The sequence below is a fragment of the Osmia lignaria genome, chromosome 9 (genome assembly GCF_051020975.1).
Source record: "Osmia lignaria lignaria isolate PbOS001 chromosome 9, iyOsmLign1, whole genome shotgun sequence".
Classification (NCBI taxonomy): domain Eukaryota; kingdom Metazoa; phylum Arthropoda; class Insecta; order Hymenoptera; family Megachilidae; genus Osmia; species Osmia lignaria.
In genome coordinates, this window is record NC_135040.1 from 4,894,786 (window position 1) to 4,917,012 (window position 22,227).

The 22,227-nt window shown below is 45.4% G+C and overlaps 2 protein-coding genes across 6 annotated transcripts in view; one reads left to right on the plus strand and one right to left on the minus strand.

Annotated features, from left to right (window-relative positions):
- The window catches only part of LOC117605925 (limbic system-associated membrane protein), a 164,996-nt gene that overhangs the window by 90,691 nt on the left and 52,078 nt on the right, over nucleotides 1-22,227 (minus strand). Inside the window, exon 1 of one of the 5 annotated variants that reach the window (XM_034327804.2) lies at nucleotides 20,927-21,545. The exons of the other annotated variants lie outside the window; for them this stretch is intronic. The gene's annotated coding sequence lies outside the window, so the exon portion shown is untranslated. Of the gene's footprint in view, nucleotides 1-20,926; nucleotides 21,546-22,227 lie in introns of those variants that run through there. 5 annotated transcript variants of the gene reach the window in all.
- The window catches only part of LOC117605946 (limbic system-associated membrane protein), a 139,141-nt gene that overhangs the window by 80,202 nt on the left and 36,712 nt on the right, over nucleotides 1-22,227 (plus strand). The window lies entirely within an intron of this gene.

The window sequence follows — 22,227 nt, forward strand, 5'->3', positions numbered from 1 at the left end:
AGAGGCAATCTCGCAAGCGGCCCGCGTCAGTCCCCCGATTGCTCCAGGTTCGTTCAAATTAAACAGGCCATTAGGCTGTAAACAGCGTCGTTAAACATCGATTATCGGCGACCGCTGCGGACCAGATAACGCGGAAATAATGAAGCCTCGGGTAAGATTAACCCATTGTCTAACCCCTGGAGGCGTATTACGCGAATCGGACGGATCCTCTTTATTCCTTGCTCCGCGGATTTAATCGAATGATTTATAACAACAACGTTGATACTCGGATCGCGTTAAATTCTCAGTATCTCAAAAGGAGATACGATTTACTTGGAGGATGAACCGTTTCTAGGCTGGATCGTCAACTGTTGCGCTCTTTTTCGCCATTTCGATTCCTTTAACGACTTTAACCCGCACCTTCAACCCGTTACTACTTCTCCATCGCGAATGATACACAATTAAACGTTCGCAGCTCTCCGCAGTTTCGTCTCTATCAGATCGTACGAATGAAAGAAGGATAATCCTCGGAGAATGGAGTTACCCTTTTTTCTTTCTATCTTCTTTTCGCTCGGTGCTTCGCCGTTACCAAGAGTGCCATAATCATTATGAAACACCGACACAAAATCTTCCACTTTGCACGCTGTTTTGTATAGCTTAACGAGAAGCTCGATAATTCATTACAGTATGTTTGCCGCTGCAACGACAAGCTTTTCTCTTTATTAAAAGCCCCTCGTCGCGTCGAGCGCAACAATGCCAGATGATAACGACTCTCGCTCGATGCCGAGACAGCTAATTTACTCTCGGTTTTTCCGAGCCTTCGTTATCGAAATCAGAATGGAAAGCGTAACTTTGATTTTCGTGCAAGGGGGGGGACGCAAAGGTGGAATGAATTTTCACGGTCCGCGCTTCGATTCTCGGCAGTTTCTTTCACCCGGGAAACTAAATTCATTATCGGATGCTCGATGATTCGGAAACTAGGCTAACCTAGTCTGCGCGTCATCCACGAAATCGGCGAATTTTCGCGAGTTAAGGCCTTAATCACCATCGACCGAGCGTTGCTTCGAATTCGCCAGTTAGCACAAGTTTGCGGGTTTCGCGTTTTAAGGAGAACCACCGAGAGCTAGAAACGCGAGCGACGCATAGAATGCGTTCTTCCGCGCGAATTATTACGAAACTAGGAAACGCGTCGAACGTTTAACAAGAAGGAACACGCGTTAACTTGATACATTAATTGGCAGAGGAGGAAGGAAAATCTAGTTGAATCTGTATAAAAAGAAGTCTCTCCAGTCTCGGCGTGGTCGCGCGAAAGACTTGATCTACTTCTTCGTTTCTCTGCTTAATTAGACGCACAATGTGGTTACTTCTTTCTACCGAGTCGTTTGAGTGTCGTCTGTCCAAGAGCGTGCCTTTTGCAGCACCCTTTCCCCTTTGTCCAACCTTTTTCTCCATCCTTTTGTCGAACCAGCCTCGTTATTCTCTTTCTTTAAATTAATTTCAATTTGCTCAGCAAAAACGATCGATTTTCGAGGCAAACAAAATTGTACGAATATTCAGTCATATTTCCTCGATGATCCATCGTTTGTCAACTCGTCAAATTTCGTGAAAAACAATATGAAACTACGTGTAACGCAACGCGAGAGAACTGTCGTTCGAACAGGTTCGAGTATGTTGTCAACGAAAAAGGTTACATCGCGTTATCGCGTTCGTACTCGTTCAGTTTGATTAACACGAACTGCTATCCCCCTTTTCTCCTCCGCCCGCGAGCACCACCTTTGCCAGCTTTATTTGCTTCGCCCCAATTTTCCTCGTAACGAGTCCACTTTCCGTTTCAACAACGTCGTAATTGAGTAGCGCGAACCCGTACCGGCTTAATCATCGAAAGCGCGAATTATAAATAATAAACCACCCGTTCTATATATATAAGGGATTCTAAGGTGGTTCATCGAAAGACGGGATTAAAGGAGATCGAAGATAAGCACGGACGAGTTTACAGATCTCTTTGGTCGCTGCAACCAGTCGTTTCGATTCAATTGGAAGAGGGTAGCTGAAAGTGGACGCGCACAGAAGCGACGACTCGATAGAAAATCGAGAAGAAGAGGAAAAAGAAAGGGTTGTGCAATACCCTAGCCGTTGGCCTCTACCATCTTCCTCCGTGGCTTAAACCGACGAGCGAAATTTGTTTATGCAAATTTTAATTGCAGCCCCGGGCATAACTCCTAATTCCGTTGAAATTAATACAAATTGCCTTCTCCCGACGATTACTCGCTTCTCTTACTTCGAGCGCTCAGCCAACCCTACCGCAACGTCCTAACCCCACGACAGATTTTTATGAAGCCACTTTTTTTCTATCCCCGTTTTGCTCTTCTTTACCCCCTGCTGTTGTCTCTCGCCTCGAGGAAAAAAAAACACACGCACAAACGATCCTCGGCTTTTTCTCCCCGTTCATTCCGACTAATCACGCAGCTTGCCCGAGCAAATCCTCGAACTTCGGCTCGATTCGTCTAGGATAAACGTTGCGCTCGATTCGAGGGAGAACCGTGTCAAGCAGTGCTCCACTTTCGTCACAATGCGAAGGCAAAACAACGCAAGGAACAGGGTGGAGAAAAAAAATAAAGGAGAACGAGGTGCGCTTGAAAAATCGTCTCCCCTTAGTTGTACGATTTTTCCAAGAACGCTCGCGAGAAAGACACCCTGAAGCACAATTTCTGTTTTCGAAACGCGTTTTCAATAGTAGTCAGCACGTTTGCGAACACGTGCGTTCGCACACTTTTCTATGCACACACACACACACACACAGAGGTACAGGATGCGACACGCGAGACGCCATGAACTTTTTGCCGGCACGCATTCAATTTTTATCGAAAACGCTTCGCTCGTGATGCGAATTCATTTATCGAAAGGATTTAAATCGCCGCACGAGAGCGTCGTTATGAAATATCCAGTATCAGCGAAACGTAAAACTGCCAACCGTGTGTACCGACATTTTTCCTATCTCTTTTTTTTTTTTTTCGTTTTTATAAAAATTATTTCGAAAACAATGAGAATTATCGGGCGTTTCGCTTTTTATCGTAATCGTTCGTCCATTAAATAATTTATTCGCCGGCTTTTGTTACCCCCTTTCATTTTTTCCCTCTCTGTTACCTCGAGTTACATTGAAAAAAAGGAAAGAGGAAACGACGCGACAGAGGGGCAACGTACGTTTTCACCTCCATTTCGCTTCGCATCGACGAGAAGGAACGAGACAAAGGACCGCACGGTAAACGGTGTTAATGAACGGAAAGAGCAGAACGCGGGACGCGGACGGGCGCCCTCTCTTACCGCGGGAAAATGCTGGCGAAATGAGTGCGAATTAATAACGTTTCGAGGTGTTTCAACGTTTATGCTGTTCAAGTTCGTAGGCGGTGGCGACGACAAAGAGGAACGTCCGTGAATAGGGGAGGAAAAAAGAAGATTGAAATAAAGAGCTGCATTACACGTGGAATAGCGAAGGGAAAGAAGAGATCCCGCCACTTCCGGCTAATTTCCGTCCATTTTCTTCGACGCGCGACTAAAGCTCTGACGTTTCTGTAACACGCAGCGATGTCACTGTTCTTCCTTCGAGCGCGCTAATGAACGCTGCTTTATCAAAGGAACCGTATAAAGAGCGACGTTGAACGGCTCGCGTTATTATGAAAATTTTATTAAAGAACCGAAGCCAATAACGGAAGGACCGAGTTGCCGGCAAACACGCGCGGAAAGCCGGATGACGTTTCACGAACAAACGTAATTTACAATGCCGTATTCGGGACGGGCCGCTTCGTTAAATTGCCTTCATTTCGTGGACAGGCTATCCTGTTTATTGCCTCGATATTAGCGCTTTACGAATAATGCCGAATATTCGTGGGGACAGAGGGAACAACAGGGAATCAACGTTATCGTTTACCCCGATTAAATTTCGCGTTCTCGTTACGAATTGTCCACGATTCCGCGAGAAAGCAGCCGATAACGAAGCTAATTTTTATTCGAAATCGAATCGCCGTTCGGTCCTTGAACTTCGTTATCCAGTTTGTTTTTATCTATATATGTATATTAATGTCCTGCGAGATCAACATGTCCCTGTTTATTTCGATGTCCAATATTTTCCGGAAATAAATTTATGGTGTATTCTAATAACGTTCGTACTTTCTCTTTTGGGATAAGAGCGATTTCGATTCGATATATTTCCACGCGGCTATTCAACGATAATACGTTTTATACGAGGAATAATTTCGTTAATTGAATTGCAGTTCATGTATGCCAGTTTTCGAAGCCCGTTATCCCCTCGGGTACGCGGGTCCGCCGACATTTATTAAATCGTTTCCTGCTGCACTCGGGGATCTGTCTCGCGTTTACATCCGAGTTCGGACTTTTATAACATTAGTCGCGGTACTCTCGCTCCGACGAGCTCGTTTGATTTTAATCGCTTCATCGGTGTTCCTCCCCTCTGACACACACGTTTCAGAGTAAATCTTTCTTTGGCAAATGCCGAAACGAAGAATCGGTGAAAGATAGCGGGAATCCTTTGAATTTCTAAAGCGACACCGTCTCGATAACTGGGTTTCGTACTCGCAGAGTGGCAACAACCTTTTTCCCTATCCAGGCGTAAATTCGGCCACGGTGTATCACTTAGGAAAGGAGGCCGTGAATTCAAATTTATCCCTCTCCTGTGCCGACATCGGTCGCATAAATCTCGGGGAAAAGGTTCGGTAACGTCGAGGCCCGGGATTTTCAAGCAGCGTCGAATCGCGGTCTTTCTTCCAAAAATAAAAACCTCGCACTTATCGAAATTGCCTGGGGGAAAATAACGGAATCCCCGTTGCGTTGAAAAACCAAACGACCTATTAAATCCGCAATAACGGATAATCCCGAAACTCTGCTCAGCGATTTTCTATGACCGTTCGAAGAGATAACGATCGCGTGCCGTTAAACGCGACCGATTAGTTCGATCGAAGAAGCTGATCGCGTGATTTAACGGGTTAGTAAACAACTTGTTATCCCTTGAAATCCTTCGTCAACGAAAGTGGAAAGCTCAAAGGACCCACGGAGTAACTTTCCGAGAACAAACAGAACTGGTAAGCCTGGTGAACGACGCGCAATCCGTCTATTCGTAAACTCCTGCGCGGCATGCATCGCATAGAAAGACGAACAGTTGAACCGAGGTGTATTCGCGTTTACACACCCCTGCACCGGGATATCATTCGGCCCTGCTTGCGCCTTGTATCCGCGTGGTATTAATAATGTATCGCGAACAATGCGCGCAAGAGCAAAATCAACAGATCCCGTTGCAGAAGAGAAGCGGTAACAGAACCGTATTCTGCTGGCGCATTGTTAACTCGCGAAAGCGTTGCTCTCCGCACCGTGTTCTTCATCCCCCCCTACACCCTCCGATATTTTGTTATCCTCTGCATGGATAAAAAGCGAACGCTCGTCGCCATTTCAATTTCAGTATCGGTCTCGGTTTCCATTTCCGCTATCACCTCGTACCCCTATCAAGGGCGACAACTCGCTCGAACCTCTCTCTTTTCAAAATGCAATTATAAAATGAACGATATTCTAGCGGTTTAATTCTGCTAATTTATCGTAATCTTCTGTTGAAAATTTGTAATTGAGCTCCAGCTTCCCTTTAACCCTTTGACTGAGGGTACTTAAGGCTAATTAAGACTAATTAAGTCCATAACAATTATCATTTTTTTTCTTATTTCTCTTCATTTCTCAATTTATTTTTCCTTTCATTGTTTCAACGCATCATTAGGGCGTGTCATAGCAGTGAAAGGGTTAAGATAGGCCTCTCTTTCAAAGCACAGTCATATCAGATGAATTTAACGATACGAGTGTGTAAATCGGCATACAAAGGTCGTACATAACGCGATACAGTCGCAGGTGTAAAATTTAATCGGCCCAGTTACGTCCAATTACCCCTCCTCGTCGCATTTATATTCCTTTTCGCGCGCGAAACCTAGCGCGATCGCGTATTGTTTCGTTCACCTTTTCCTTCGAAAAACATTTCGAAAATAAAAGGTTTATTCTGACGAGTACACAATGGCGGATCCCCTGTGCTCTCGAATAGTATCGCGAAGTCGAGTCGAAAGCTCTGGTATCATCGGCAGCGAGGTACGCGAGCGTGAACGATAACACCGAAAGAGAGATCCGTGGTCGTTCTTTTCAAGATATCCGTGTTTTATCGACACCCAAAGAAACGGGGAAAGAAGCAGGTCGAAGTTGTATGACGTTCGCTGCTTGTGTGCGCAGGCCAAACGACGAACAACGGTGGGGTGGCAACGAAAACAGTGAAGGAAAGAAGAACGCGCGCAATCGTCGCAGAAGAGGGACAAATATTGATGATCGTCGTACCGTTATACAGCTAGGAAGGTTTTTGCAAATAGAATCGTTCCTCGCGATTGGAAGAAATTCACGAGAAGTCCGTTCCGAGGGTCACCGCATTTAAACTGGCTTAAAGAGAAAAATGATGGAAAAGATTGATTAAACGACGATTTTGCTCGTTACCCTCTTTCAGACGAGCCTATTTCCCTATTCTGCTTTCATTCGTTACCCGAGGAAACCGAGTGCGCAATTATTTTCTACAAAATATACATGATCGATAATCCGACAAGTTGCGTTACGCGCCCTTTCTGTCCGTCGTTTCGAAGCGACGATTAATCACGTCGGCCGTGTCCTGATAAAACGCGAAACTTGACTATCATCGATAGAAACTGAACTTCGACGACTCTGTTCGAGAAGGTTCAGTCAAAGCGACGTCCGAGAGATGAAAGAATCGAATCAAACAGACACGTGTCTCGACGCGTGTAAACGTTTTCGCGAAAGCGTCTGTTCGATATCGACAGATCCTCTTTCGCGGTGTAACCTTTACACGATATCCCTTCAAAGAGAGCGACTCGAGAGAAATTCAACGTCACCGTGATCGAGAATAAGGCGAAAGAAGGCGCGTGAATGCTCGACGACGAGCACGCTTCCCATCGATTCTCGAGCCACCGAGCTGCAAGCGTCTTTTCAAACCGATCCCTCTGTCTGAACGAACGAATTTCGATATCCGAGGGACGCTCTCTTCGCGGCTTTTATAACGCGGATTAATCGGAGAAACGAGGGGGAGACAGTAAAAGGGACATCAAAGTTGGAATGCGACGAAGTCGATCGAGAGCGACGCGAGTCACCGCGGTTTCCTTAATTGCGCTTAATTAGAAGGACGACCTTCTACTCTTTGTGATAATTACTGTTCGCCGACGATTTTCCCTGTCGAACCATTGCTGTTTCACGGACTCTCCACTGCAATCTCATCGATTCTCGACGACTTGATTTCACAAGCTCACTCTTCGGCGAGCAAAATTAGCCTGCGCGGTAATTCGTCTTGTCGATACAATGGCGGAAGCTGGTGTACACGCGCGTGCAACGTGCCAAGAAGCAGGAGCAAACTAGCAGAAGAGGGAAGCGGAAGAAGAGGAGAAGGAGCAAGTTGAATGTATGTAAATTATTATCAGGAAGCTTCTCGAGCCAACGATACACGTATCTTAGCAGCATTTTTCTCGAGCGAAAATGCTTTTTCCGCTTCCGGAATTAAAAACTCAATTCACCACTCTGATAATGTATCATTTTATCCTTCATTTAGTTAATAATTCTTTAATTTAAAATAAAAAATAAAGGCGGAACGCGACGATTGATCGCGTAAGTAGTTCGAGTCGATGCTTTGTCAGACGTCCGCGTGGAGATCAGAAAGAGCGCGATGGCAGCAGAACAGCCGTAAAACTCGAGTTTTACGACGGACAATGAAGAGACACGTATTCTATCGCGCACAAAAATACGAGCTTCGATGTTGACTGACTTCGATAAAACGATAAATACCGCACTATAAATAAAAGTTAAAGTAGTGTACGAACATCGTACAAACCGGAAAGTTTCTGTCCCTATAGCTGCCGTAGAAGAATATGCGGAAAATAAAATTGATAAAAATATATTAACAAAATACAGGAAGGTGTAGAAAATATTTATAATCGTTTGCTTTAATCCCTTGCAAATTGATAAACATTTCGTATCTCTACTTGTAAATTCCTGACTGTATTGTATCCCCCGATGTAAACATTCATCCTGCAATGATAACAACGTATCTAGTTGCGTCGAGCAGGGTTTCCGCTTTCGGAAGCTCTGTTTCCTGTACGAAAAATCATCGAAAGTCGGTGAATCGGTGTTGTACAAATTTCATCGAAACAATGGATGCCTGCGTGGACGGTAAATCGCGATCCAATTAAGAAGTTTATTTCCAGCAATGCGAATATTGGAATGCTTCGATTATGCCTTCGACCCGTTTTGATTACGCGCTACGTACCCAATTTGGCGTTAATGAGCAGCCATCGATGCGTTGCGGTGAAAGCATAACAATAATTCGTTTGAAACCGGTACCGATCGGAGAATTCAATTTTTCGTCCGACGACGCGATCGACGGGGTATAAATTGTTGCATCGCGAAATTGAATTCCCCGTTCATTCGAATTTCTCCCTTCCGTCGCGTCGTTAGGAAACGATTAATTTCACAGAGATAGGAAAAAGATACGTTTCCTCGATCAAATGCCCGCCGCAATTCCCAACAGCGTACCTGCTATTACCGTCACCCGTCGTCGTCCCGATCCTTCGATTTCCTCAATCTGTACAATTGTTAAGAATTCCAATTAACGAAGGAAAGAGCATGTTACACGAGTTTTTTCGGTCGCTTTAAACACAGAAGAATTTTATATGGAAAACGCAATAACGTCGACGGGAAAATTGAATTGGAGGAGAGGAAACGATAGCATGGGCGAAAAGTTCCCGTTACGGAGCCGGAAATTGCTGCTGCTCGTTACGAAGAAACGAACGTCTCCTTCCTGGTTCTGCCATCCTCTTTTCCGTAAACATACTTGACACGGTTTGTTCGGTTTTATTTGGTCGCCCGTTGTTTCGTTGGAACGTCGAGCGACGGCCTTTCACCCTCGTTTCGGACTAATTCCCTTCACGGTTCACCGAGGAAATTGCGAATTTTCCGTACACGCGAATTGATAACCATTTTTATTCGCGAATAGTTGCTAAGATTTTCGAGGATTCGAGGTCGGTTCGAGGGAATCCCGTCGTAAGAAAAGATTTCCCTCGGCTACTAAAAGGGTCGGAAGGCAAAGGGAAATATTCCATCGATTCGTCCGCAGGCTCGTGAAATTTTATGTTACATCGAAGGAGCCACGCCAAGGGGACATCGGTTCGAGTTAATCTCCCAGATTTCTCTTCCCGACTTTTATTGTAAATCAACGATTATCCCTTCTGACCGAATATGTTTCACAAATACAGAGAAGCTTTTTGTTCGACACGAAAATGGCAGGGGTGCAGAGGGGGGACACGTGGATAACGGTGACATCGGCCGATAAGCTTTATTGCCGCTTATCACGAAATCCAAATTGTTGTTATCCACGGCATAGCCGTGTTGTTAGATGGCTCAATTTTCAACCCGGATGATATAAAGTTTATCGAAGAACGCGCACCCGGTCCCATCGATCATGCCGTCCCATCAACGAAAGCCCTTTCTCCCGTATTACAATAACCTGGCACGCGTGACAGATCTTTGTATTCGAAATTCAATATCGACGAGGAAACGTTACACGACGCGTTCCGTTCTTCTTTCAATTATGTTTCGATCCGGGGCGAGACGATACCAGCCACTTTCGATCGTCTCCGTTTAAACGTTCCACCGTAATCCAAAGTCTACGATATCGCAACGGGAACCAGGGTTTCTTTATCCCCGGCGAACGATCCAATTTCATTTAAAAACGATTGGCACGGATACAGGGAGAATTGGAACGCGTAAAATTAATTTCATCAAATTATTTGCAACCGTTCTACTAACGCCTGTTGCATTTTCCATGCCGTTCAAAAAGAAGATTAATCCCGTAGTCAGATTAAATCTATCCTGTAATTACGTTGAAAATAAATTTCACTGACACGCCCGCGCCCTCCCGGACGGCCCGGTTCCCCCTTCAATTCCCTCAGCCGCCTGCCCTCACCCTTTCGCATCTTTCTCTCTCGCGACCTCGATCTCTCCTTCCCACCCACCATTTCGTTAAACTACAAATGAAATCTGATTACGCATTATTAAATAATTTATCACGGTATTCAATTAATTCCCTAACGTAATTTATAATATGATGCAAGCATCAATCGAAACGGGGACGAAACCCGATAAATTGGCAGCGACAGATACATTCGTAATAATTAAAACGTATCCTTTTTTCCTGCAAACGTAATAGATTTTATAGGATTATGAAATTTTGACAAATTTATCGCGTTTAACCGGCCGAGTATCGAGAAGAAAAATTGGAAGGGATGACGGTAATATAAAATTATGGAATAGAAAGTAAAATGAATTCGATAGGAGAATATCCGTCGAGTCGGGAAAACAGAAGGGAGAGGATTGGCAAACGTCGGGTGTAAAACGTAATAAAGAGAAAAGTGACGGAAAGAAGAAATGAAGAGGGAAGAAAAGGTTATGGATCGCGCGCGAATATTACATACTCGAACGAGTTGTTCCATCAAGTTGCCGCGGCACGTTTACACGATATTTCGTTGAAAATTAAATTCATGCGCCGGGACGGCAATCGCGTATTCATTGGGCGCGTCGCCAACCAAGAACGTTTCTGTTTTTCCTACCTTCCACCCCCTTCGAACAAAGTACAGTTCCCGGCGCGAAGCTGCCGTAACGAGAAGCGTTTCAGAAAGCGAGACGCCGGAAAAATCTACGATGAAAGTCGCCGAAAGTCGAATATCAAAATAGAAATCGAGGAGGAAAAGCGAGGATTCCCTTGTCATCTCTTGTCTACTCTCAGCTAGCTACCAGAATACGTGTCGCAGGTTCGACCATAAAATCGATCCAAGCTTGGCAAACAATTTTTGCCGATATAGCACACGTACGGCTGAAGCGGCGAGCAAAACGATGCTACGAGGATAATCGAATCGGTGTCTGCGCAAAGTTGAGCCATCGAAACGAACGGACCTGCTCGAAACGAGTATCATCTCCTATCGTTGTCTCGCAAACCGACAACCCCCTGTTCCCGGCATCCCACTCTCTCCGATTCTTTTCGTCTCTCGACTAAATGGGACCCGAAACGATTCGAATCTCTCGACTCTACGGAATCCACGTTAAGTGGCATCGATTATTCCGTTTGCGAGATATGCAAATCCATCTACCCTCTTTCTCTCTCGCTTTACCGATTTCTCGCATCCGACACATACTTTTCCCTTATCCCTCCGTCGATTCTCTCCTTTAACCTTTCGCTTTGCGCGGAAAACCGGAACGCGTCCGCCGCTTGATTTACGTGGCTCGAAATAAAGTATCGCGTCTCGGAAAATTCTGAATTAGCGGAGAAACGGAAAGAGATCCTACTAAATCTTCCGTTGTTTTTCAATCTTTTGTTTCGTTCAATTTTCTCACGCACGAAACGAGTTCGCGAAGTTCGCTTCATTTCACTTCTGCAAAACCGTGAACGAAGAAACTGTATGGAAATTCGAAGGAAGAAACTGCTCGTTAGAACGATCCGGTGCAGATGTAAATGCGAACGCTGGGATTGCATCGCTGACGAAATTATCGGGTTTATCGAAGAGTACCTTTGTCGAGCAACGATTCAAGGGATTTATCTGGTAAATTATTATCAACGAGTATCGAGGGCTTTTTATTTGCAAAGAAGTTCGTTGCTCTTGCCTCGATTTCCCGGTTGAAAGACTGTTACTCGCCGGTTCTCGGGCGGACTTTCGCGTAATTTACGTCATACACTCGAAAAGGATTTCTTGTTGGAACAAACGGATTCCTGGCTGGCCGCAAAAACAATTGGTGAAAACGCGGGAACGTAAAACCGTGAAGAGCTAGTCGACGAGAAAACAGCGTTTCGTAGTAATTTATGCTATGAAAATGATCCGCCATGTAAACGTCGGATGTTTTTTCAAATTTCTATTATTTCAAGCGTTATCTCTGAAGTACAGGTTGTCCGTTTTATTCGCCCTCGAGCTCTTCCTTTCGCGTTTTTATTCAATATCGAGCGTTCGATCGGTGACGCAAACTGAAAATTCACCGAACGGATGAGTCAAATATATATTCGACAATGCCTCGTTCCGTATGCTAGCAACGTTTCGGTTGCCACTTTTATCCTAAAACGACTTCGCGCGAAGAACATTCCGACAAATAGCTTCTAACGTTGCTGATCGCGTGTTACCTTTAAATCTTCCGGAGCAACGCACAGGAGAAGACGCAGAGGCGACGCGAGCGATCGGCAATTATTCGATGGATAAAACGGTCACGCGGCCCGATGACAAAGGATCGATCCAATTTCGGTAGTTGTTACCGCATTCGGACACGGGTGTAACCGGGATTCGATTTGACGCAACTCTAACGGGCCGTGCATCGATACCTCTCGCGTCATCGTACGTGACGTGCATCGCGATTAATAACTGACTAACGCGACGAAACGGGTGTGCAACGCGACGCGACGCCGACGCGGCGCGCATTCCTGAAAGAGTTATCGCAACGTTCCGTTGGATACCTACGAAACATACTTTACGATTGGCACGCGGCAAACCGTACAAATTCGTGAAATCGAACGCGGCATACGTGTATCTGTATTATCGACGTGAAACTATATCTTCCCGCTCCGAGATACTCTACGATTGCGAGGTTGAATTACGAATTATTAATTTGCACGATCCGGCCGGGGGATTTGTTGACCACGAAAAATTTACGGAATTTCTCTGCCGCGTCGGATAACGCGTTAAACCGATACACGTTTCAAAATGTTCCTAGGAATCCTATCCGTTCCGTTGATTATGCGAGCGAATCCCTCCGCGAAACTCTCCGCGAGATTACGATATTGTTCGACCAGAGATTACGATTATAATTCATCGACGAGTGTACTCGAGCGCGGCGAGCAACAACGTTCGACCGATTACCGATAATCTGTGTGTCCGTGTAACCTCTCGGTATTCGGAAATGAGACGGCCCGATTATCCCGAATAATTAGAGCCGGTACGCGAGCCCGTTTTATTAAGCTAATACGGACACGTCCGCGTGTACATCGATCCGCTTAATCTTCTTGATATTCGATGCTGATGAATATTCATGCACTCGAGCGTACCAGAAGCTAAACCGTCGATTGATCGCGTATCGCGCACCGCTATCGTCCATCTTCGATTTCGTTAACAGTCAACAACGTTTGCAATCTTGTTTAATCTCCAACGATACGATACACGCGATTCCACCGATATCCCCCGTCGAATCGTTCGGATGTAATTCACGAAAAGGCAGCGGGCAGGATCGAGTGGCGGGTCATTCTTTCGCCATAAGAATCGTCGTAACTTGCAAGCAAGCGAAGCCGATAAGGCGTACTTGAGAGCGTATGTGGATCGAAAGTGCGGTTATCAGAGGGGAATTTTATCGACTCACCCTCCCCCGCCTTCTCCGGAGGAAATTTCAAGAGAACCCACGAAAATAATTGGTTGCCGTTTAAATCTAAAAGTGTCCCCGATACCGGCTAATCTAACGATATAAACCAGCTCCATTGTTTCTCGCTCTCTGATATAATTTTAATACAACCGCCAATTATTCTATCCTAATCGCGCTTTGTGAAACGTTCCTTTTTCAAGTCGAACTGTTCGTCACGATCTATCACAGTTCCTTGCACTCGATTTTCTGGGTCATCGATCAACCGTCGTTACGTCAACCGTCCAAAATCGTAGAACGTAGTCAGTGAGAAAGAGGTCGGCACTCGATTCCGGTAGACTCGAGTATAGTCGAAAGCGTGTCATATTTTCCGGCAAAACTTGTAACCAAGAATCTCGCGTAACTCCGCCCGTTCCAGGGTTATCGTGTTTCCGATCTTCCAATTACGGAGAGTTTGTAATTAATCAGCGAGAAAACACTCGAAGATAAGTTTCTTGTAAACAAGATACGTGTTCGCGCGTAAAGGATCCAACTATAGACTCGCGATATTTGTGAAACCAATAAAAAACCCCTGTCACGATGTTCCAGTTTTCATGCGTTAACGCGTTCAACACCACACAGTAAAAATAGGCATTCGTTGCAAAAAGTATTGAAGTTCTAATTATTAAGAATAGGAATAATTAATTTTCAAATTTCAAACTTTAAGCTTTCTACTTGCTATTTTACACTATTTGTACGATAGCGATATTATTTAAAATAATTTATTTATTTTATTTTTTATTTGTTAATAAACGGGATTAACCCTTTTGGTAGAAAATTTAACAAAAATAATGTTTTTCTATTATTTTCTTTTATAAATAAGGTGTCGGTCACTGATAACTCCCATGGTATTTAACGAGTTAACGACTCGTAACTCGTTCATTCCTTTGTTTATTCATCGAGAGATTAATTGGAAAAAATTTCCACGGTATTGTTCGTCCATTAAAAGACGACAGAATGTTCCCCGCCAAAAAGTAGTGAAACTAAACGGAAATCCGCGTTCATTTAGCCTGCTTTTATTTCGGTTCGAACGGATGGCAGAGGCCGTATCGGCATCGTCGTTAGCGATGCACTCTTTTTTTTTTCGGCTCTAATTAACATCAATGCGTTCGCATCATCGTATGCGCGGCGATGCCAAACCCTGGCCCGTTACCGAGCCACCAGCTACAGCGGCTGTTTCATTATTATGCGAATATACAAATATTGGCAAAACGCGGCCACGCGTCGTCCCTGTGTCGTTTCCCCCCCGGTTTTCGGTTTGACGTTTCGCCACAAGCTCGTTTCGCTTGGCCGTTTATTGAAACGCCGGAAGCAGCTTCCTCCTGTCGTTGACAAACACCGTCAGGATAATTGCAACCCAACCTCGTACGCTTTTTCCTTTCAAAACTTTACGATAACCGAACGGTTAGGCCCCAGTTCGATCACCACGCGTGTATTTTAATTAATTCGCGCAAGTACAATGAAATATAATCCGGCGACTACTTTTTATTCATTTTCGATATTACAAATTCGTTGCTTTTACGGAAACCAGGTAAATTCGGGGACATTGTTGACCAATGGAAAATTGCTATTGGCGATTACCGATCCTTGATTAGGAACCGCGGAATTGGGTCATTCGTGAGCCAGCATTGCGAAACGTCAAAGCTTGCAAAATGGAAATATGATTGGAAAAATGATATCCAAAGTAATAGTCTAAACTCTAATTCGGCGCGATGTTAGCGTACATCCCGAAGTCTGTAGCGACAATGAGTAGAAGGAAGTAGACCGTAAAGGAATCCGATTCGAGGACGATAGATCAATGAAAGTTTTCAAAGAATTACACGTTCACGTGGACACGAAGGTCACCGCTAAGGAACAAAGAGCCCTTTTCCCCTTCTTGGCCTGGGCCGTTAGCTACACAAAAGGATTTCCCTTACACACCGGCCGCAAGCTGTGATTTATGGTCCATTGCTACGAAATAAATGCTTCGCGACACAATATTCCGCTGGTCAGAGGTCGTGACCGTCATATCCGCAGAACGCACGAAAGAAACGATAAGCCGTGCTTGCAATTTTTCCCGATATATCGAGCAAACGATTTTTCATTATTTTCCTTCCTTTTTTCCCCCTTTCCTTTCGCGTGCCATTTAGTTACGCGGCCGTTTCCGTCGTGATTTCGTAAACGGGGAGAAAAAAAAATATGGAAAATGTATTCCCTCGCGAGACAGGGCTTCTTGTTCTAGGGAAAGCCTCGACGAGGGCCGAAAATTACCATAAACTTGTCTGGCAGGGAAAGGGGTTATTTCGCGAGAAGAATCGAACGACCCGAACGGTTCAACTTTACTCGAAGCGACGATAGGATAAAGTCTTAAGGGATCAAAGGATCGGAACAATTTTCTGAGGGACTTCACGGCACGGAAGCGACACCGACGCTCCCGATCCTCGTTCAAGAACCGTCGCGAAGCAACTGCTCCTCTTCTTCCCGGAGAACTTTCCTGTTTACTCGCGTTCCGGAATCGCGTGTACGCCATTGCAAACGCGTCTCGACTTATCTTTTTCCCTACTTGTCCTCGAAACGCTCTATCCTCCGACCAGTTCTAACGCGATACCGTGCGAACGTCGTTACTGTTCCATTTGATAAAAAGTCAGGAAACGCGTTCTCGGAAGTGGTTGGAAAAGAAATCGGGAGCAGCAACTGCGAGCTGCTTTACAATCGTCCACGCGACACTGTTTTCTTCTCCGATCGAAGAGAAATTCTACTACTACGACGGCTGTCCGATGCGATTACTGTATTTGCATAAATCACCGAATATACGTCAATAAAATTTCCAATATAATATTCGTCTGTACGGTTCTATCGCGTTATTGCTGATATCTTCAAATCGGGGAATAATTAAAGACGTAGATGAAATCTTGAAAGACATTCCAACGGAGAAACGTAATTAGTAAAATGCCGACGATGGAACGTTGTTGAATCGTTTAACGGGACATCAGTCAATCGACGAGCCATCGATTCCGAATCGACGGTTACGTCCGCGTCGGTGAAATTGTTGGCCGTGTTCGTTGCGAGATCCTCGGGGTCGATTGCCGGGGATCCATCGTCGGGTCGAAAATGGAATTGGACAGGATTCGATTAATCGCGAACCGACGACTACATCGACTGATCCGGATCCGGGAGACAAAGAGGACGCTTAGCCGGCGTAAGGGAAACTTCTAAGATATGGAGAGGGTTGGAGTAAAGTGTTCCGTTATCGCAGAGCGAGTGTAAACTGTCGGAAGACCGCAAGCAGGATCCTTGGAATCCAAGCAAACGCGTTACATTCGATGCATATGCATCGACCACTTTCGGCTGACCTGGCTGTATAAATTCTAATTGGATTCCGGGCTCGATATACGGAAACGGCTTGTAAACCGTTCAAGGGAACGAGAACCTTTCCTCGACTAAATCACGGAATACTTCGCCCCTTGCGCCGTCGTCCCGTGTCTTCCGAATGTTCCTTCTACCAGACGACCGACCAAACACACTCGCCCGTCTGACCTTACGTTTGCTCGTTTCACTGCGCTCCGCTTGTTACCGGGACTCGCCGAATTTACCGAGCCGAGGTGATTCAATTTCGTCTCGCGCTCCTAGTTAATTCGTCCCGCGAACCACCTTTCCTTTTTTTCCTCCCCGCGACACCGGACGATCCTCCTGTCGTAACTTTCGAACCGAACGCCACGATAACGGATAATGAACGGGAAAGAGAAAAACGAAAAAATATATTTTACGAATGTGGAAACGCGTTCGTGAAACTCAGTCCCTTGTTTTTTTTTCTTTTTTCCTTTGGTAGAGAAAGGTACTTTTCATCGTTTAACAAACAGGTTAATAAAACTTTGCGATATTCGAATCGTCGGTACCGTAATGTTTCCTCGTGATCGGAATAAAATTCTTTTTCCCTCGTGAAAATTCATTTTTACCCTCGGAAATTTGTATACGAAATTATTGGAGCATCGTGACCAGCGAAAAACGTCTATCGATAGGTTCGCAAGCGGAAGAATAGGCTAGACACGAGTCACGCCGATAATTTGTCACGGTTGAGCATTATCGAGCATTAATTAACCGAGGAAACGCGAGGCCCATCGGTTTCCACTTTTTCCTTACACTCTCGGGAACCATTCATTTGCATCGCGCATGTTGTGCTCGTTCAAATTTATGGTACTGACATATCGAGTTAATATTAATTGACCCTCGCTTCTATGCGACAGAAACGTAGCGCACTCGTATCACCTTTCCATTCTTGATTCTCCCAATCTACATATATCGTCCTATCTCTAGTATTTCATTTTTTTTTTTTAAATCGAAACCTGGATCGTTCGGTTGCGAAATTCGAGTCACGATACCAAGGTGGTAAGCCGTCGAGCTTTCGTTTGAACGGAAACTTTGCGCTGCCCATGATAATCGATCCCCGAGTACTGCCAGCAGGCGAAAGGAAATTCGAACGGGATTATCGAGCAGACGGTACACGGAACGATGAACGATGAAATTTATTAAAAAGGTAGAAGCGGAACATTCAGGAACCGGATGAATTTACAATTTCTAATTAAAATCTTTCGCAATATAATTCCAACGATCTTTTTCGACCTGTTGCCAGCCACTGTGTACAAGTTGCATCGTTCAACGAACTATATATTTGCGAAACTAGCCTCTCGTGTAACTGGGAAATTTCAATTCCATTTAGAGAAGTTACCGCGCGATCGCTCGAGGGTTCTCGTACCGGTGCGGACACCATAGGGTCAGCCGCGTTGCTCAAGCTAACATCGAATAACATCGAGCATGAAACATACATTTAATTTTCATTCTATTCTGGTATACAGAAGTGCCGGTGTATCGACGTCCGTGCCGATCGAACAAGTCTAAACGGTACGTTGTAATTCGGAAAAGAATCGGTCGGTATGTTTGTTACAAGCGCGCCGATTTTTACGAAACGTACCATTGTTACGAGGTAAAGAGAATTCGGTTTGTAGCTTGGCATCGCGAAACCAGAAATGGCTCGATACAAGGCAAGTTAGAAAAGAAGTATCCTGGAATTTTCCGTATCGCGAAACGTGGAAGAAAAAGAGAACCAGGACAGAGGCGGACGAATGGAACGCGGAGGGAGAGCAGCCAGCGAACGAATAACGCGGGAAATAGCGGAACAAGGGGATGCTAAGGGGCGAGAGAAAAAAGAAAGTTCGATAAAAATTCCAACGCGAATTTGAGTCGGATAAAAGAGCCGAAAGCGAAGGGGTAGGTAGGGTAAAAAGAAGGAAGGATTAACGGGGAAAGAGTGGATTCCCTCGGCAGGGATGGTCAAGCCGTGAGAAAAACGAGGACAAAGTTTAGACAAAGAGGCGGGTATCGATCGAGGAATCGTGGAGGAAAGAAGAAGGGAGATTCGTTGACGCCGGTAGGTAGAGTAAGCCGGTACGTGAACCGAATAAAAGTCGACGTTGAAAATATGCTTGGCTCCCCCCAAACACGGCCCTACATCGACCCACACCATCCGCCCCTGATGCCGGATCTTTATTTCATGTTTTTATGGCCTCTCTGTGATCCACCCACTTTCTACCCTCGACACCGTGCACAAACTGACATCGATTCGCACGGTCAACGAACGCGCCGAAAAAATCGATCGGTAAACACACCGATCGCTTTGTACTTTATACTTGGAAAAGTATACACGATACAATCGCCGAATTTTTCACCGGGGGGGGGAATCAAAATCGCACGATCGAACGGCACGCAAAGCGATGTTTGAAAACAGTTGAGTTCTTTGAGATCGCGTTCGCGTTCATAAGGCTTCTAGATCCCTTGGATTAAGCGTTTGAACGCGAACCGCCCATGTCACCTGCTTCATAGTCGACGGAAATTGTCGCCCTCGAGGACCGCGATGGCACAACGGAACGCGTGATACGTATAGGGAACGTAAATTTTTTATCTGCCACCAGTTGCGAGAAAAAGTTACGATAAGAGCTTCCTTAAGAAAGAAACACTGCAGGCGGTCGACAACCGAGAACAGACGAGCAAACTCGGAAAAATACGTTTCAAAGAGTGACCGAGCGAAAGTCGATACGATTCTGAGGAAAATCGAAGGTAAATTCACGGGAATTCAGGAGGATAGTGCTATTCCATCTGTTTTGCGAAACAACTGATTAAAAACTATAAAAGGATGTATAAAAATCCTTCTTTAAGCCTTTAAGATTTATTTTAGCGCAAACTTCTGGAAGTAAATCCACCGCAATCAGGATCAAAGCCTCCCTCGTTAATTACCTAATTGATTATCAAGCCATGCGCAGGAGTATCGAGAGCGATCCTACCCCTCCGATATTATCGAAACGTCGATACCTGTCCTGTTGAATCCAGTCGGAAAGGAAGTAACTAAAGACGATTTCGAAACAAGCATACCTACAGAAAGTTTGCTGTCGAGTAGAAATAATAAACGATATTTCTCGGTGGGTGGCGAACAACCAGCGGAAAGCGAGATGCATTAACGATGCATCAAGCGCGGACATTTCCTCGCTAAAGTCGAAAGAACGAGGGTAAGGTGAAAGCTTTGTACGGGATGCATGCTAAATTTACGGGAGCAGGATGCGCGGATGCGAAGCACGTGTACCACGGTGAATGGATCGCAACGAAGGAATCTGTTTCTCGCAACGGCAACGAGAAACGCTCGCGGAATGCGGCTGATCCGGAAACCGCGTCCCTAGCAATCTCCTAGAAGAGAGAAGGACACACGAGAGACGAAGAAAATACGGGAAAAGGAAAAGAAGAGGATACCCGAAGAATCGCGTCATCCGCGAACCACCGTCCTGGGAATAAATCCGGCTTCCTCTTTCGCGATTCCAGTTAACGCCGCGCGATTCCGATACCTTCGACCGACGTTACAAGAAACTCGTTCCGCGAACAATTTTATCCGCGCCAATTTGTCGCCAGCTCGAATGCTACCGGCCGGGAAAGATGAAAATAGTCGGCGAAATGCTTTTCTAAAAGCATCCGGACTTATGCATGAATGGAGGGAAGATTCTTCGAGGAAGATGTCGCGGGAAACCGTGGCAATGTATTCCGACAGACATTCCTATTAATTGGTGTCTTGAAAGGGGAACGAGAAAAATGGGACGAGTCCAGAGAAGGAAATAAGTCGTCGAGAACAGAAACGTTCACCTTAGAAGCTGCGAACGGGGCGAGGAACGAAGCATCGATGTTAATGAATTATTCATCCGCCGGGAAAGTTGTGTAAAATTTTTACCGAAGGAATTCATACTTTCCCAAAGTTTCGATTCTCGTGGAAGTTTGCCGTGCGATAGTTAAACACGAGATACGGTTATACGCTTTGCTGTTTCTTTTCAAACGTGAAAACAGCCCGGAAACTTAGATCCTTCCAGGGCTTCTGTAAACTAGACAGTCGCGTAAAAATTGCGACGTTAAAAATCATTATTCATACCGCGTCTCTCCCTTGTCTACCCTTCCCTCGTCGGTCGGTTGTTTGCTTCAGCTTCTACTACCTTTCTCAACATTTATCGTGCAGGCTCGTTTGTCCCTGTAAAAAGCATCATTAACGCGAACGGTGTATTTTTTACCTGCCCCTCACCGTTCGTCTACCGTTCCTCCTGCGTCCGCCCACGCCGGCCCGATTTTTTCCTCGCTCCTCTTCTTTGCGAGTGCTCGCGAATTCGCTTCCCCCGGTGACCGTGTAAACCGCGCGTTAGCTATGAGGTATAAATTTCGCGGCCAAAAAACATCCATGCCGGCAACGATGCCGTGGAAATATTGGAACGCGACTCTATTTCGTAGCCGTCGGCGTTGCAATGAAAACGCTGCCCTTGCTTTTCGCAATATCTAACGCGGGATGTCTCGTAATTTTAACACACCCCTGTTCCGACGCTTTTTTTATTTGAAAACTGGAGAAATCTGCGCGACTTCTGACGCTTATCGAAAAGCTTCGCTCTAATTTGGCAAACTTTGCAGAGGAAACGAAGCCGATTTATCGTCGACAATGGTTCTACGACACCGGAAAGAGTCTCTCCGTCGAATAACGTCGCCAGTGACCCGAAGAAGAAGAAAACCATTAAATTGAAAAAGACCGTAATTTAGAGGGAAAATAGCTCCGGACTGATAGCTAATTAATAAAATCTTTTTGCGTAATTTCGAGTGCATAAGAAGCGGAAGATCGACGAGGTTCCGCGAATTCAAGGTATTCCGCTTCGAGATAAATTCCTTTCAGCCCCGAGTTCGTTGTTTCGAAGTAGCGCGACGTCGCGACGCTCGAAACAGGCCGTATCGAAAAAGTTACAATCAACCAGGCGAGCGTCTTTCGAACGACGCTGCTTGTTCGAAACAAAGCCACCGTGTTTCACGATCCATCGATCCTCTCGCCTGTCCCTCTGCCCCCGGTTCTTTCTCTGTAATCCCGTGCACCGTGGCTGCAGGCATTTTAATTGATTTTCGCGCAACAATCCGGCAGCGTGGCGCGGCAAACGACAACGGGGCCTTTGATTTATCGCCCGAATCGTTTATCGCGCTGGCCTACAACGCGTAAACGGGAAAAGGGAAAATCCTCCTACGGCTTCTCGAGCCGATCGGTTCCATCGAAATTCATCCTCTAAATCTACCGCGAGCTAATTACGCAACGACGAAACGAAGCGAAGCGGTTAATTATTTCGCGTCTAAAGGATCCCCGACTGGCGGTAAATGGCGTTACTGGCCGCTTTACGCCACGAGGTAATTACGGATTTCAATCTCCCG